Source organism: Struthio camelus, chromosome 2, assembly GCF_040807025.1.
Source record: "Struthio camelus isolate bStrCam1 chromosome 2, bStrCam1.hap1, whole genome shotgun sequence".
Taxonomy (NCBI): domain Eukaryota; kingdom Metazoa; phylum Chordata; class Aves; order Struthioniformes; family Struthionidae; genus Struthio; species Struthio camelus.
The window spans coordinates 62,841,996-62,855,703 of NC_090943.1; the positions used below are offsets into that span (position 1 = coordinate 62,841,996).

Sequence of the window (13,708 nt, forward strand, 5' to 3'; positions counted from 1 at the left end):
ATCTCAGCCTTGGCATCAGGTTGTTGCTGCCCAGTAGTCACATGGATCTGTGGAACAAATTTTCTCTTCACTTTCTTTTTTCTGTCAGTGGAGGTTTTACACAGTCCTTTCCCACTGCTATTGCTTGTGAGCCTAATAAATTTCTACATGAAACATGAAAAAGTAATTTGTTTTGTCTTTCAGTTGGGGGAGACAGGAAGCTGATGTTTGCACAGTGTCACTGACTGTCATACAGTATGGCTGAAATCTCACCTTTTACTACTTTATTTTTAGAAAGGCAGATCAATACCTGGTTACACTCTATGATAAACACATGCCTTGCAATAGTAGCTCAAATTCAGGACTTACTATGTCATATTGGAAAATTCATTGAAGTCTTCTTCCTTTCTCTTGGTCAGTGGACTTAGACTGGATTTGCATTCAGAAAAGTTAGCCTTCATTGTCAATGTTGCTGCTGGACATGTTTCCAGGAGTATATTTGGTACCATGTGGAAAGTGTTCTGTCATAAAATACATAGCAATACACAATGAATCAGGGCTAGCACTGCTGGAATAACCATGGACCCAATCTTTCTTTAACTAGCTCTAGTTTAATCCAGAAACACCAAGAAAGTCAGAGCAATGTGAAAGAAAGGTCAAAGGAGAATGAAGCTCCTCAAAATACTTGTATTTTGATGTCTTTCTGCATTTTAAGATTGTGGAAAGAAATATTAATGCTTTTTTCTTGCATTTAATTTGTTTTTTTTTTAAGAATAGCAAAAAAAGTCTCCCTGTATGTCGTAATGTTACATTTTAAGCCTGGAATTTTCAGCAGGATTTCATTAAAGTAGGTTCCAATTCTATCTTTGTCTCGCCTTTGTTGCAGGGCGGAGTGGAACAGGGAGACTGTGCATTGTAACACCATAAGAATGTTTGATCCTTTGGAGACCTGCTGAAGATTTGGCTATTGTAAGCTGAGTATGCTTAGATACATTTGGGTTTTCTTTCCCACCCAGCTACTTCATACTTTATTGTACTTTATCACGTTAACAATTAGAAGGACCTTAACAAAGAAATAAAAGATGTTGGCAGAAACAATCCAAAATAGACACCTCCTGAGGGAAGCATGGGACTCTTCTTCACTTGCAATCCTGAAGTCTATACCGGAAATACTTAGACATAATATGCTATCGTATAAATGGAAGTTATTGGCTTGGTACAGAAGTGATTGGTAGACATTCTTTACCTTGTGCTACAAAAGAGGTCAATCTAGATGATCCTAAGTATTCTTCTGACCATGGAATGTATCTTTCCATAGGATTTTAAAATAAAGCTAATTTTAAGTTTGTGAGGAAAAGAATGATTGACATAATTTCTCCACAATGAGAGCAGTCCTCGTTCCTCCCTACTCCCCTTTCTACAGCTTTTTCACATGACTCAAAAACCCTGAAGAGCATTTTCCTTGGACTTCAGGAAAACAGTTTGCCCCAATATGAGAACCAGCTGTGGAAAATTTCAGCCTAAGAAGAATGTTTTTGAGATAGTGAAAGCAAGCAGATTCAGATAAACTGTTCTGCGGTGTTACTGCTGGTGTTTGTGCTAAACAAACCCTAATGTTCTGTAGATCAATAGAGAATAACTAATATGTGTCAGATTATGTCTGCACTTCCATTTTAATTCTTTTTTTCTGGGCTGGAAGATCTGAATATGCAAGTTAGTTACTGGGTGGTATACGGAATGCTCTTTTCTTTATGCAACAGTGAGTTAAAGCACATCAGTGAAGAGTTATGAAAAGGCTATAACAATGCAGGGAGGCTGGTTGTATGTGAAACTAAGCAGTCAGCTCCACTGTCACTAATTCATGTCCCAGTTGCAAAACAGAAATCCTAGCTGAGGAGTTGGTCACACAATAATACAGTGAGCTCTGGTGCATTTTTGAATAACAAGACATAACTTTTTTGTAGCTGGCTTTATGCAGAAGTTTATTTGCGCAACCCCCCCTTCCCCCAAAAGGAGTTTTTGCTTTATTCTTCAAGTTATTGAAGAAGTTTTTATTATTTATAGGGTGAAAGTTTGTGAAAAAGCATATGTGAAGAAGGTCTGGATAGTGAATATGACAGGGTTGCTGTGCAGCAGAAAACTTTGTACAAGTATCAGTCATTATGGAGCACAAAAACATGTAGATCTCAAGATCTTCTTAGGGACCTGCTGTCCTGAGTCAACTGTGTTCACTGTTTCAGTGTGATTCGACAAATAGCGATAATAATAGTGATGTTGTGTGCCTCTGAGCAGTTCTGTATTTTCCACTTCATCCCTTGAGGTAACAGAATTTATCATTTTCCTGTACAATGTTTCCTTTTTTTGATTTTTTTCCATGCTTGTTAACTGGCATATTCCTAGCACAGTCCTTGTTTTCCCATATAGGTAAATGTAAGTGCTACTGTTCTGGTGTTACTAAAACACCTTTTCGTCTTGGCCTGGTCACATAAACATGGTCAGACATGCTACCTTTTTCTTAATTTTCTTAAAAAAAAAAAATTGATATGAGATAAAAAAGCATATAGATTATTGACAGTTGTAAAGAAAGCTTTACTCTAAAGGTGAAGCACTTCATTCTTATTACTTTATGTATAGCTTTGTTATTAGACATTTTGTAGAACACTGGTAAACGCCTTGGTTTTATTAATTAGGCATAACTGTAATAAATTACACTGCACTTCAGTACAGTGTTAATCTATGAAGATAATAGTGAAGAAAAGAAATTGAAATTTAGACCTTTCACTGTCATTTTCTCTTATTCCACTAGTGGCATATATTATTTGAAAAACAAAGCAAACGAACTGTATTGTTTTAAGAAACATGAAATCAAATAAAATAGAGTATGTGCAAACCTAGAAGAACTTAGTTTCTGCATGATCAGCCGCACTTACCCTTCCCTGGTGAAAAGAAGCTCTGGTTCCTTCAGAGATGGATAGAAATCCTACCTAGCTTTGGACAATATATCTTAAGAGATGACACCTGGGATTTTGTGCTCCTTTGGGGTTCAGTTCTGCTTCTCAGATCCATCAAAATTAATGACTTTGTGATTGAGCCCAAGCAATTTCCTATACCAGAGTTTGCCCCTGTGCAAAGTTTCCTCTGTGGATTTCCCTCAAGGGGAAATTACAGTGTGCAGGGAACATGCTGCTATTCCTGCCAGGCAAGGATTTATATTCAGTGTATATTCCTTGGAGCAAGGATGCCATTGTGAATTGCCATGCACACTTTCTGTGTGCAGATACATATATAGCAGTAACATATAGCAATATAAACAGACAAATGAGGCTCTGAGATTTAGTTACTATTGTATTGCTCTTGTGAGTTCTTCATGCCAGTATGTTGTTTAAAATGTTTTGTGATGATACAGTTGTTGGGTATGCAGAATTTTGGACCGCTATGGAAGGCTTAGGCTACTTTTAAAAACAAAAACAAAAACCACCTTCAAACACTCAGGCTAACTTACTCTTTCATGGTAGGCATAGGCTACAGTCATTGAAACCATGACTCCATTAAATCATACTGATGTAATGATTCGACAGTAGTTAGTATCAGCAGTAGGAGCCTGAGATAGAAGTACAAGTAGTTTCAAGAGGGAATCGATGTTCAGGGTGGGGATTTTTGTTGTCTAGGCAGAAAAGGCAAAAACATTTTCCCAGGCCTTCTGTAATGGCATTATTTTGATTTAAAGTTTCTGCCTGTCAAGGGAAGAAGAAACTTTTAATGTCTTCAAGTATCACATAGTTTTAAACACTTCCTCAGGAGGGAGTGTGCTGTGACCCTTGTCTGTGAAACCTTCATGGGTCATTTCCCCTTCCCAAGGTTATTTAAAAAAAAAAAAAAAAAAAAAGTCATTTGACCTCTCCAAGGCTTCTCTAGCAAAGCAGATTAAAGTCCTTATTTGTCTCAGGGGGCTGGTGTTTTACATCTCATTCACAGGTGGGTAGGTGTTGAGTAGAGCCAATATTTTGCTGACCCTTTGTTTCCTTATTATAGGTAAACCAAATGTCATATTACATCTTCTTGCCTTTTCCTGCTGCTTTGGCCAACGACAGGCAGCTGGGTTGCAATAATGAGCACCCATTAGATCAACTGTGTGCTTCTAGGTGATCAAGTGGTACACAATGGAGTGTCAGATTGAGGATCCTCTGCTGTCCTGGATTCACTTGAACAACTTCCATGGCTTTGAATTTGCAGGTGGACTAGGGCAGGGAGGAGGTATTTCCATGGTAATTGAGCTCACTGGCCTTTTGTGGGGAGCAAATCTGAACTATGATGTTGCCTCATTTGTTGATGCACCTTTCCTATAATGTTACACAGCAGACACACTTTGCAGTGATCTTTTAGGCAGGGAAGGATTATCATGCACTTCAATTGCTCTGGCAGCTGTTTCTGAGAGAAGGAGGTAATTGTGAGACAGAGGTCCAGCACAGGACTGCTATTTGGGTCACACTGTACTTGGCATGATGCTGATTCCTGCTGGTGGTCTTAGACAAATCTCTTATCGCTTCTGTCATTATTTCCATAGCTGATGTAAAACGGAGACTGCTGTGACAGTACCTCACAAGGCTATAATGAACCAAAAGAAGTGCAAATGTTTAGGGTGCAAAATAAGATTTTCACCTCCTCTTGTTAGAAACATATGTATGTGTAATCATAAATTATTAAGAGCTATGATCTGGATAGTGAAGAGATTATACATCTGTGTGACAACCACTGCATAACATGTCCCAGAAGACCAGGCTACACAGATGGAGGTTAGATGAAAACAAGGAGCTTGAGGACTTGTGCAAGGCCTGCACATACTACTTACGTTCTGAATGAGAGTCTTTTCTCGTGTTCCACAGAAGTGAATTCAGTCAGAGGCGATTTGGGTTTGTGGGGATAGCTGCCCTGCTCATCTCTACTAGCTGTACACTCTAGCACCTCCAGAGTAGCCTGATTCTTTAGAACTCTCTTCTGGCCACTTTAAATCAGATGATGGTCACTGTATTGTTGTTGAGAGACATCTTTAAAGTTTCTAATGCTGTGACTTTCTTTATACTCTTCAAACAAATGTGTTCTTCAGTTTTTCTCTCTGGAAGGATCTTGAATTGGCTTTTGCAGCAAGGAACACATTTGTCTATGACACTCTTCAAGAGCATGAAGAGAGTTTACTTCGAGCAATGGATCCCATTGTTAGAGCATTTAGTTTATCCGCTACCTGAAAATCAGTGGTTTTAGAAAATATTTTATATTTCAGTTGTACACTACTTCATCAAAAATATAACAGGACAGAAAAGATGTGAAGAAAATACTATTTGATATTTCAGGTTGAACCACATGACTTCCATTATAATATTGATGTAAAGGTTCAGTCAATTGCTGCCTAAGTCTGTGGTTGAATCAGTAGGATAAAATAAAGCATACTGGTTTCAAGCAAAGTAGTAGAAAACCCATCCAGCCGCTCTGCAAGTAGACATAGGCTGTTCGGAAAATGTCAGATATTATTTATATGCTGCTAACAGTGATTTAAGTACTTTACAAATGAATGTGAAGGAAATCATTTATATTCCTGCTCTGAAAAATTCTCACTGGGGGTATGACTCCAGAATAATTGGCAACTTCTTTGCAGCCTCTGGAAAGTTGAGGAATTCTGAACCAACATGAGACTGAACAGCTGATGCCCTCAGTAATGTTCCCTGTTGATTTGCACTGATGGAATAAAAAAAGCTTAAATTGCTTCCTTTTCATGCTTTTCTTGCTCTGCAGGAAGGACTGTAATACCCAAAGTTGTTAACTGTCTTAAATTACCTTATCAGTTCAAAAGCAATAGCATAATACTTAAAACTGTGACACAGCGTGGAACTCCAGTTTTAAGTATTACATTTCCTTGGCTAATATATTTGTCTTGCATATAGTGGATACAGGAAAAAAAAATGAGAAAGTATTAAAAAGGATTCAACATCAAAGCAGAGGATAATACAAACTGGCTGTCCGTGTTACTTTAGATTTCTAGAAAACTTCTTGGACGTAGGGAATCCTCTTTCAATTTTCAGGTTGTACCTAGCCCAAACCAACTGTATCAGTTATCTATATCTCTTCTGACTACATTCATTATAGAGACTGTATAACTGTTAACTCTGATTGTTAATCCCCCCCGTCCCCAACTACTTCTCCTGTACCAGATCTCCAACTCATTGGCAGTGCTGAGAAATCTCCTGAACTTTCCCTTAGAGTTTACCCCAGTAAAAATAATTTCACATATGCCACATTGCATGCTGATGTCCCCCTGACTAACCCATTGGTCTTTCCCAAACCCAGATTGCCCTACAGTGTAGTATTGACGCGGAGCAGGAGTCAAGTAGGGCTGGGCTGATGTTATACTTTGCTGATGCAGTAAGAGATCAATGCGCTCCCCCAACTTCACCTTGCTTCTGCCCATCAAAGTTCTGATGTAGGCATATGTTTTTCTGGGCCAGTTTTGAATGCAAGTGTAATGTTTATTTCTAGCACTATATTTACTGCAAGCTTCTGTTTTTTTCTCTGCATCCTTCCTTTGTGCCAGGTTCCTCTCATGGCCTGACTCTGTGAACTTTAATTGTCTCATTTCCTCTGCTGCTTTCACACCACTGATTGTTACCGCCCCCCCCCCCCCCCCCGCCAGTCTGTGCCTACTGTAAAGGCAAGCGTAGAAGGGACAATTGGTAACAGTGCGAACAAAGGACGACCTTCTGAGCTGGGTATACTGTGGCAAGGGTTATTTGAAGGTCGGCAGGTGAGAGATCTGTTTTTGTACCAATAACATTATTTTTCCGTCCTGTACTTTTACAACAGCCTCTAGACCCAAAAGAATAAGGACATTGATGTCAGTTTTCTTTTTGAGGATGGGACACTTGAGAAGCTGCATTTCATTTTCCCTGTAAATAGACACCTTTATCTCACTATGTAGCAGGTATAAATATCTAACTGGACTCATTTTTTTTAAAGATAATGGTGAAACTGCTGTATGTATTCACTTGCAGCTGTCTTACAGGGAGAGAAACATCTACTATGTGTATGTCAGGGAGCAGGGAGAGCAGAGTCGGGCACCTGGGCAGGGGAGCCGGGCGCTGCAGGGCCAGCGATGGGGACTGGGGCCAGAGCTGGCCTGGAGCAGCTGTGGGGATGAGGCCAGGATGCCATGGCAGCAGGTCAGGATCAGGGAGGTCTGTGGACAGGAGTGGCAGGGCTGCAACATGGCCAGACTGAGACCAAGGGCCTGAGCTTCACGCAGCCTCAAATGAGGGGGCATACCATGGAGGCTCTTTACTGCTCACTTCCACTCGACTGCTTCCTGGCTATGGGGCCTGGTGGCTGTGCCCAGTAGGGCTGGCTGGGACACCTGCTCCCAAGGGTTCTGGCAGTGTCTACGTCCGGCATTTATTTGGGAAAACAGCCAGAGGTACATGCCATTTCTTCTTACTGCATCTCATGTTTTAATCAGGACCTTAGAAGCCTGCTGCTGTTCAGTGTATGCTAGTTTCTGTAGTTGGCTCAGAAATCTTCAACACCGGGGATGGAGGGTACAGCAACTTTGGGATGGAGATAATGGGTTGCAGTCACTGCTCCAAAGAGGATGGATGTCCCTTCTGTTACTTATACCAGTTGAGTATTGAAACCATCCTCGGTTCCTCTATTGCCAGCAGTTTTTGTGAAGTGCCATATATCTCCGTGGTGGGTTTGGATTGGGTTATTCATCTCAGCTACATCTTTCAGATAGTTTTCAGTTTGCAGGAAGGGTTCAGTCACTAGGCAATTCTTTATCTCTTTGATTGCAAACTCTAAGACAACCCACTTCTCGTAGGACTACACTTTAGGACCAGCGGGAGTCTGCTGTTATGCTTTCACAGCTGATTGATGTTTCACACAAGGATATATTTGTGAACGCTCAGTGCAGATCTGGCATTGCAGATCTTGACCTTTGGGTAAAAGTGTGAGCTTGATGATTTTGATATTTTCTTTATTTTCTTCTAGTTTGGGGGCAAGTGTTGAAGCAGTTTAGTTTGGATAGCTTTTTGGAAAAACAAACAAACAAAAAAACCGCAAAACTTTGTGGAAAATTTTGAGCTCTTTTCAAAATAAAAATTTAATTTTGAATTAAATAGAATTCCTAGAATGCTGACATGAGTTGCCTTGGCAGTGAATTAATATGTATTTTTTCCTAAGCCAGAATTGTTCTCCAAAACTGAAAACGATTTTTTTCCTTTATAGAACTATGTTATACAAAGAATAGACTCCTGCAAAAATTTCACGTGGGTGAAGTTTTTGGCTGGTTATCAGGTGCTGGCCAGTTGTCAGGCCCAGGCCTGTTATCTGTCCTGTGCTCATATTCTTTTCACCACAGCAGTATGCTGCTGACTGCTGAACAGTGTACCATTTGTAGAAAGGTAGGGTAGTGAAAAAGCAGCATTCCAACTTAGTCCATAGGAGGTAGCTGTCTTACACCACACAGAGAAACTACATTAATGGTGAATTGGCTATTATTTCTCAGTGCTTTAAGGACAGCATAAATATGGCCGCTGAAGTCATGCGGTTGGAGTCTGACATAGGAACCTACCCTAAAATGCGAAGTCCAAACTTTACCAAGCATTTCAGTAGCACAAAAGTTATGCAATAGAAACTAAATAGAACTAACCTGGTTTAGGATTTGTGAATGTTCTGTTTGGTTGAGATTTTGCATCCTGCATTTACATTTTATGCCAAACTTTCACAAGAAAGGTAGGGAAGATTTGTAATTGAGGCAGAAGCAGAAAAGGTGAGCAGCGGCCTTTGGTATCGTGTCACTGTAACATCAAACCCAGTTGACCTAATGAAGATACTGCTTTTTTGTTTTTTCCAGGAAAAAGCAAATACCGAATACTTGCAAAGGCTACAAATTCTCCTTTTCTAATCTCAGTCCAGCAACTCATAGCTGAACTGCTCATCACTACTCAGGGAAGAAGTAGTGCTTGCTTGGTTTTCATTTTTGTTAAGACTGTGTATGTGTGTTTGTGTGCATGTGATGGGGTTCATTTTGTAGCTATGCTTACCTATTCTTATATACTACCCTTCTAGCATCCATTTTCAAAAGCACTTTGCAATTTTTGTTTAAGCAGTGCATCGGGAGAACGAAATGTCACAGAATGAGATTCCTGAGAGCTGGTGTGCTGATTCAGGGTTGGAGAAAGCTGAGGGAGATATCCCATCTTCTGAATGGGAAACACTGAGAATAAAATGTGTCTGAGATCCAACTTCTACCTGGACCACAGATGCTTGAGTAAGACCTGCAAGAGGGACCTCCATCAGCATCTGGAGTCTGGAATTCATTCCTTTCCTTTTGAAAGAATTGAAAAAGGGCCCATTCTTCTCTAAAACATATACGTAAAGAGAGGCAGTGATGGTAGTCAGTTTTTATGGAACAGCAATGTAATTGTTGAGAAACTGAAGTCCAAATTTCCTCCTCTTAGAGGAGTGCCTAAAACCATCAGGCATTAGAATAACCTGAATCTGGGCCATTTTCTACCCACTTCCATTGAAGCTGTGCCAGCTGTGCATATGAGATTGCTAGGTTCACTGGTCCTTAAAGAGGGAAATATGAAGCATGGCTCCATAGGCTGTTTTGAGCATTTAGTAGGAAATAGGAACTCCTGGAGATATTCCTTGCTCCTAGCACTTTTTTGGCATTTGTTACTGTAGCTTATCAAGTGAAGAATTCACCGACAATTCTGAGAACAGAGATGTTGCATTACGGTGACATGGTGTCATGCTATATCTGTCTGGTGAACATGTCTGTTAGGAAACTGTAGTTTGTGGTTACTGACGGATACAGGTAAGTATTGATTGGTGTCTGATCAGAACCAGGAATGGACATGAGCAAGCAGTTTGTGTTCTCATCATGACTGTGAACAGATGAAGACCTATGCAGCAGCCCAGTGAACTTTTATTTTTCTGCCCATGCCAAATTCACTGCTTCAAGTCAAGGTCTAAAGCAAATTAACGCTCTGGGAATATCCTTTGACTTGCTTATGTCCCTGCATGATAGGACAGGAAAAACTATATAAGGATGTGTACACATTTTGAACTCAATCTCTTCCGAAGAGGGAAGTACGTACTGTTCTAATTAGCTTAACCAGATAGTAAAATACTAGATTACATATATCTATTTTTAAAAAGCTAGACTTTTTTCTAGAGCGTTTTCCCAGCTTCCATTCTCATGTCTAACCTTCCATTGTTTGTCTTGAACCATTTGAATTATGTTCTTTGAACCTGGGTACAAAGTTGCACTTTACTGGACACTTGCTGCCATGCTGCCAGGGATCTGAGTGCACTAAAAGCGCACAATGGCCCTGAGCAGCCTCACGTGGGACCCCCATTCACCCCCTTTGCCTGTGGGCCCAGAAGCTCCCTTTCAGCTCATGCCAGGGCACGCCGTGTTGCCTTGAGCTGTGCCATATGTAGTCCTAGGCCTGGCCCTGCCTCCTGCTGTCCTGGCTTATTCATGGATTGACTTTGGATCCATGTGTTGGATAGCCTTGTCTCCAGCCCAGCCTCGGGTCCTATCTCCTTCTGCTCCTGGCTGCACCCCTGGCCGAACCCTGTTCGTGCCCTGGCTGTGTCAGAGCTATTGCTGGAGCCTGTCACCAGCCTCTGACTCTGCCCACCCTCCTCAGACCCTGGTGGTCAGCACCCTGCTGGCAAGGACAGAGCTCATGCTGGGGTCACTGTGGCACCTGGTTCGGCCCCCTTTGCAGAGCAGCCCCACTTGTGCTGCTCCCTAACAAATGCTCTGTTAATGTTATGCTGTCTGTGACTAGCCCCATAAGTCTCCCAGTTCCATGAGCTCTCTCTGTACTTTGCTCACGAGAGCTCACATCAGAATGGACTATCATCCTCAATTTTTGCTTTCCTGAGCGCGTTACAGTTTTCTTCTGTACGAGAAATTGATGCTTTGCCCATCTACTTAGCAATTTTATGCTAAATTATCTTTTGTTATCTCTGTTGAGGGTTTAGCATCCTGGTGTGATTAGCTGAAATGAGAACTGGGTTCAGAGAAGCAATTTAAAAAATAACCCAGAGCTGCAGTTTGTGGTGCTATGAAGTAGGCCAAAAAAGACAAGGGTAAAAGCATAGATCCTTAAACACAGTGTGCGACAGGGGGGAGGAACAGCCAGCTTCCTAAGGTGCTTGAGTGAGGTGCATCGTAAGTGTTGGGAAATACATGACTTCAAGCTTCCATATCCCTATATGAAGCTAGCAGCATTAGATTCTTCTCTTGGGGTTGTAGGCAGTGGCACTGAGAATGGTAAGCCAAATCTATCTCAATAACTTCATAATTGTATCTTCTCTCACTTCCAGTGGGTTGAAAAGCTGACTTATGTTAGGGTTAGGCTTTCATCTGATTGAGATGGTCAAAACTCAATGGTCAAATAGTCAAAACTATTTTACACTAAGGATCAGTGCCTTTTTTCCCAACAGCTGACACAGCAAACCTTGGCTTGTAGCTGAAGTTACAGAGATGATATATTCTTCCAGATGTTTCTTTTGCTGTCCAGAACAGTTTCTCCCCTCTGAGCATCATGGCCATATGCTAACTTAGAATTCTTCTTCCCCTCTTCCAGCTCTGTACTTGAGATGATATTACAAAGCTTTGTGCGCTAAAGTCATGCAAAGTTAGAACAGGGAGATATGCTTGGATCTGCCTTTAAAGAAAGGCTTACTTTCTGTATTTGACTGAGGATAGGTATAGAGGTTATGCAGAGTGAAAAAGTGTATTTGACGAAATACGTTTGAAGAAACTATTTGGCTTATACTGCTTGTATTTAAAGGCTATCATAGGAAATTCCTTTCTCTTGCTCTGAGATTCCCAACAAGCCACAGGGAGAAGCTGTGCTGAAGTGAGGGGTGAGGTAACTTTAAAGTGAATCCAGGGTTACTCCAGGCGTGAGTGGGCTGCTTCTGTCAGTCAGGCAGTGTGGTGGGGGGCTCAGGTGTGAGAGCTGCTTGGGCTTTCCCATCGTGTTTCAGGACTCTCAGCCCCTTTGTAGCCTGGGGTGTCTTGGCCACACGCATTTGGCATATCCCCTTTACAGGGCTTTTAGAGAAGACCTTGGAAGGCACCCATGGGATGTTAGCGTAAGCTCATCTTTTCCTTCTGTGTCTGTAGAGGCCTACTGCAGTGAGGCTCTTGACCTCAGAGAGGCAACAGTAACGCAGATGATAAGCATAAAGAAATCCTACCCCAACTGTAACCAATGTTTTTACCATACTCCAAGCTGCCTTTAGACATTATGTCAGAACATAAGTGAAGATCTTTCTATACCAGTTTCTTACGCCTTAGATATCCTGAAGTGTCTATTGATTCCTGCCAGAAAACACTCATGCAGATCTTGGTGCGAATGCTGTGTAATGATAAAACTAGGTTTAAACAAAAGTTTGATGAATTTAACACCTTCTTTATCTATGCAACTGGTAGATTTATCTATGCAGCATTTAAATATCTAAAGAAATGTACATACTGTCCTGTAAGATCAGGTTGTTCAGTATTTAAGACTTAAAAGAAACGTGGGTAGTGACATTTGGTCTATGCAACCAAATGATATTAATAGAATTTTAATCTCTCTACTGCATCTCCAACAAATTGTAGTATGACTGCAGAGCAACAGCTGCATTTCAGACTGCAGTCTTAATTGCTTTTATGAACTATGTCAATCCGTTTTTTGTACAGGCGTAAGATTCTGCAGAAAGAGGCAGATGTTGTTTTAGTTTGCATAACTTCTCAGTACTGATCTGATGTCCAGACATATTGTTAAGCAGTAGATGATAGTGACTGACAGGACTGTTTTTTAAAGAAGGTGTAACAGTACGAACTTGAGTTTTAACGTGAGATCATTAAATGTTTTTTGTTTGCTGTGAGAGAAATGATTGAGAAGGAACATGTTTTTGGATCAGACAACATAAATTTCAAAGCTGAGTGTGTACAAGGCAAAGTATACATAGGATTACACTACTGTAATTGCTGATGGAAAAACTGCACACACAGGTCAGGTAAAACAAGAAACACTTTGTATCTGTATTCTGAGGAAGTATTGCAGCCTTGCAGAAGTCTTGCAGTCTTGTTGTTAATTGCAGCATGCTGAAGAAAAGTTCAGATAAAGGAAAATAATATTCTGACGCTTTCCTCTTGTGTACACTTATACAAGGTTTCAAAATTATTATTACGAAGAGTTTTGTGGAACATGTAGCAAAAAACTGTTTAGATTTATTCAGTAGTTGAGATACAAAGACTTTCAGTACTACTCTTAAGCCTCTGAGGGAAAAGAAGCAACAGTGCGTAATAACAGTATATCATAAAGGTAAATATTGAGAAATATTTGTCTATCTCACAAAAAGCAGAAGTTTCTGTACCTGAGTAATTAAAGAACAAAAATTACCTTCTCCTGCATCTCAACGGTAAATTTACATATTGCTGTGAGTCCATTCTGAATTTCTTCTTTAATGTCAGGAGGATTTCTGATCACAAAAGGAGAATATAGACTAGGCAATAAAAGGCTACAGTGAATATCTAGGATCAGATTTTCTTTTTTTAATGCACAAGATTTTGAAATAGGTTGGTAATAGAAGCTTGCTTTGTTTCTTGGTTTTCTTATTTTCTATTACTTTTTCCTCTCTTGCTTATCTTTTATTCTTCTTTACA

At 40.5% G+C, this 13,708-nt stretch overlaps 1 protein-coding gene across 7 annotated transcripts in view; it reads left to right on the forward strand.

Moving 5' to 3' along the window:
- The window catches only part of RAMP3 (receptor activity modifying protein 3), a 98,100-nt gene that overhangs the window by 42,469 nt on the left and 41,923 nt on the right, over positions 1-13,708 (forward strand). For 2 of the 7 annotated variants that reach the window (XM_068936069.1, XM_068936070.1), the window contains exon 2: positions 866-948. The exons of the other annotated variants lie outside the window; for them this stretch is intronic. The gene's annotated coding sequence lies outside the window, so the exon portion shown is untranslated. The remainder of the gene's footprint in view (positions 1-865; positions 949-13,708) is intronic. 7 annotated transcript variants of the gene reach the window in all.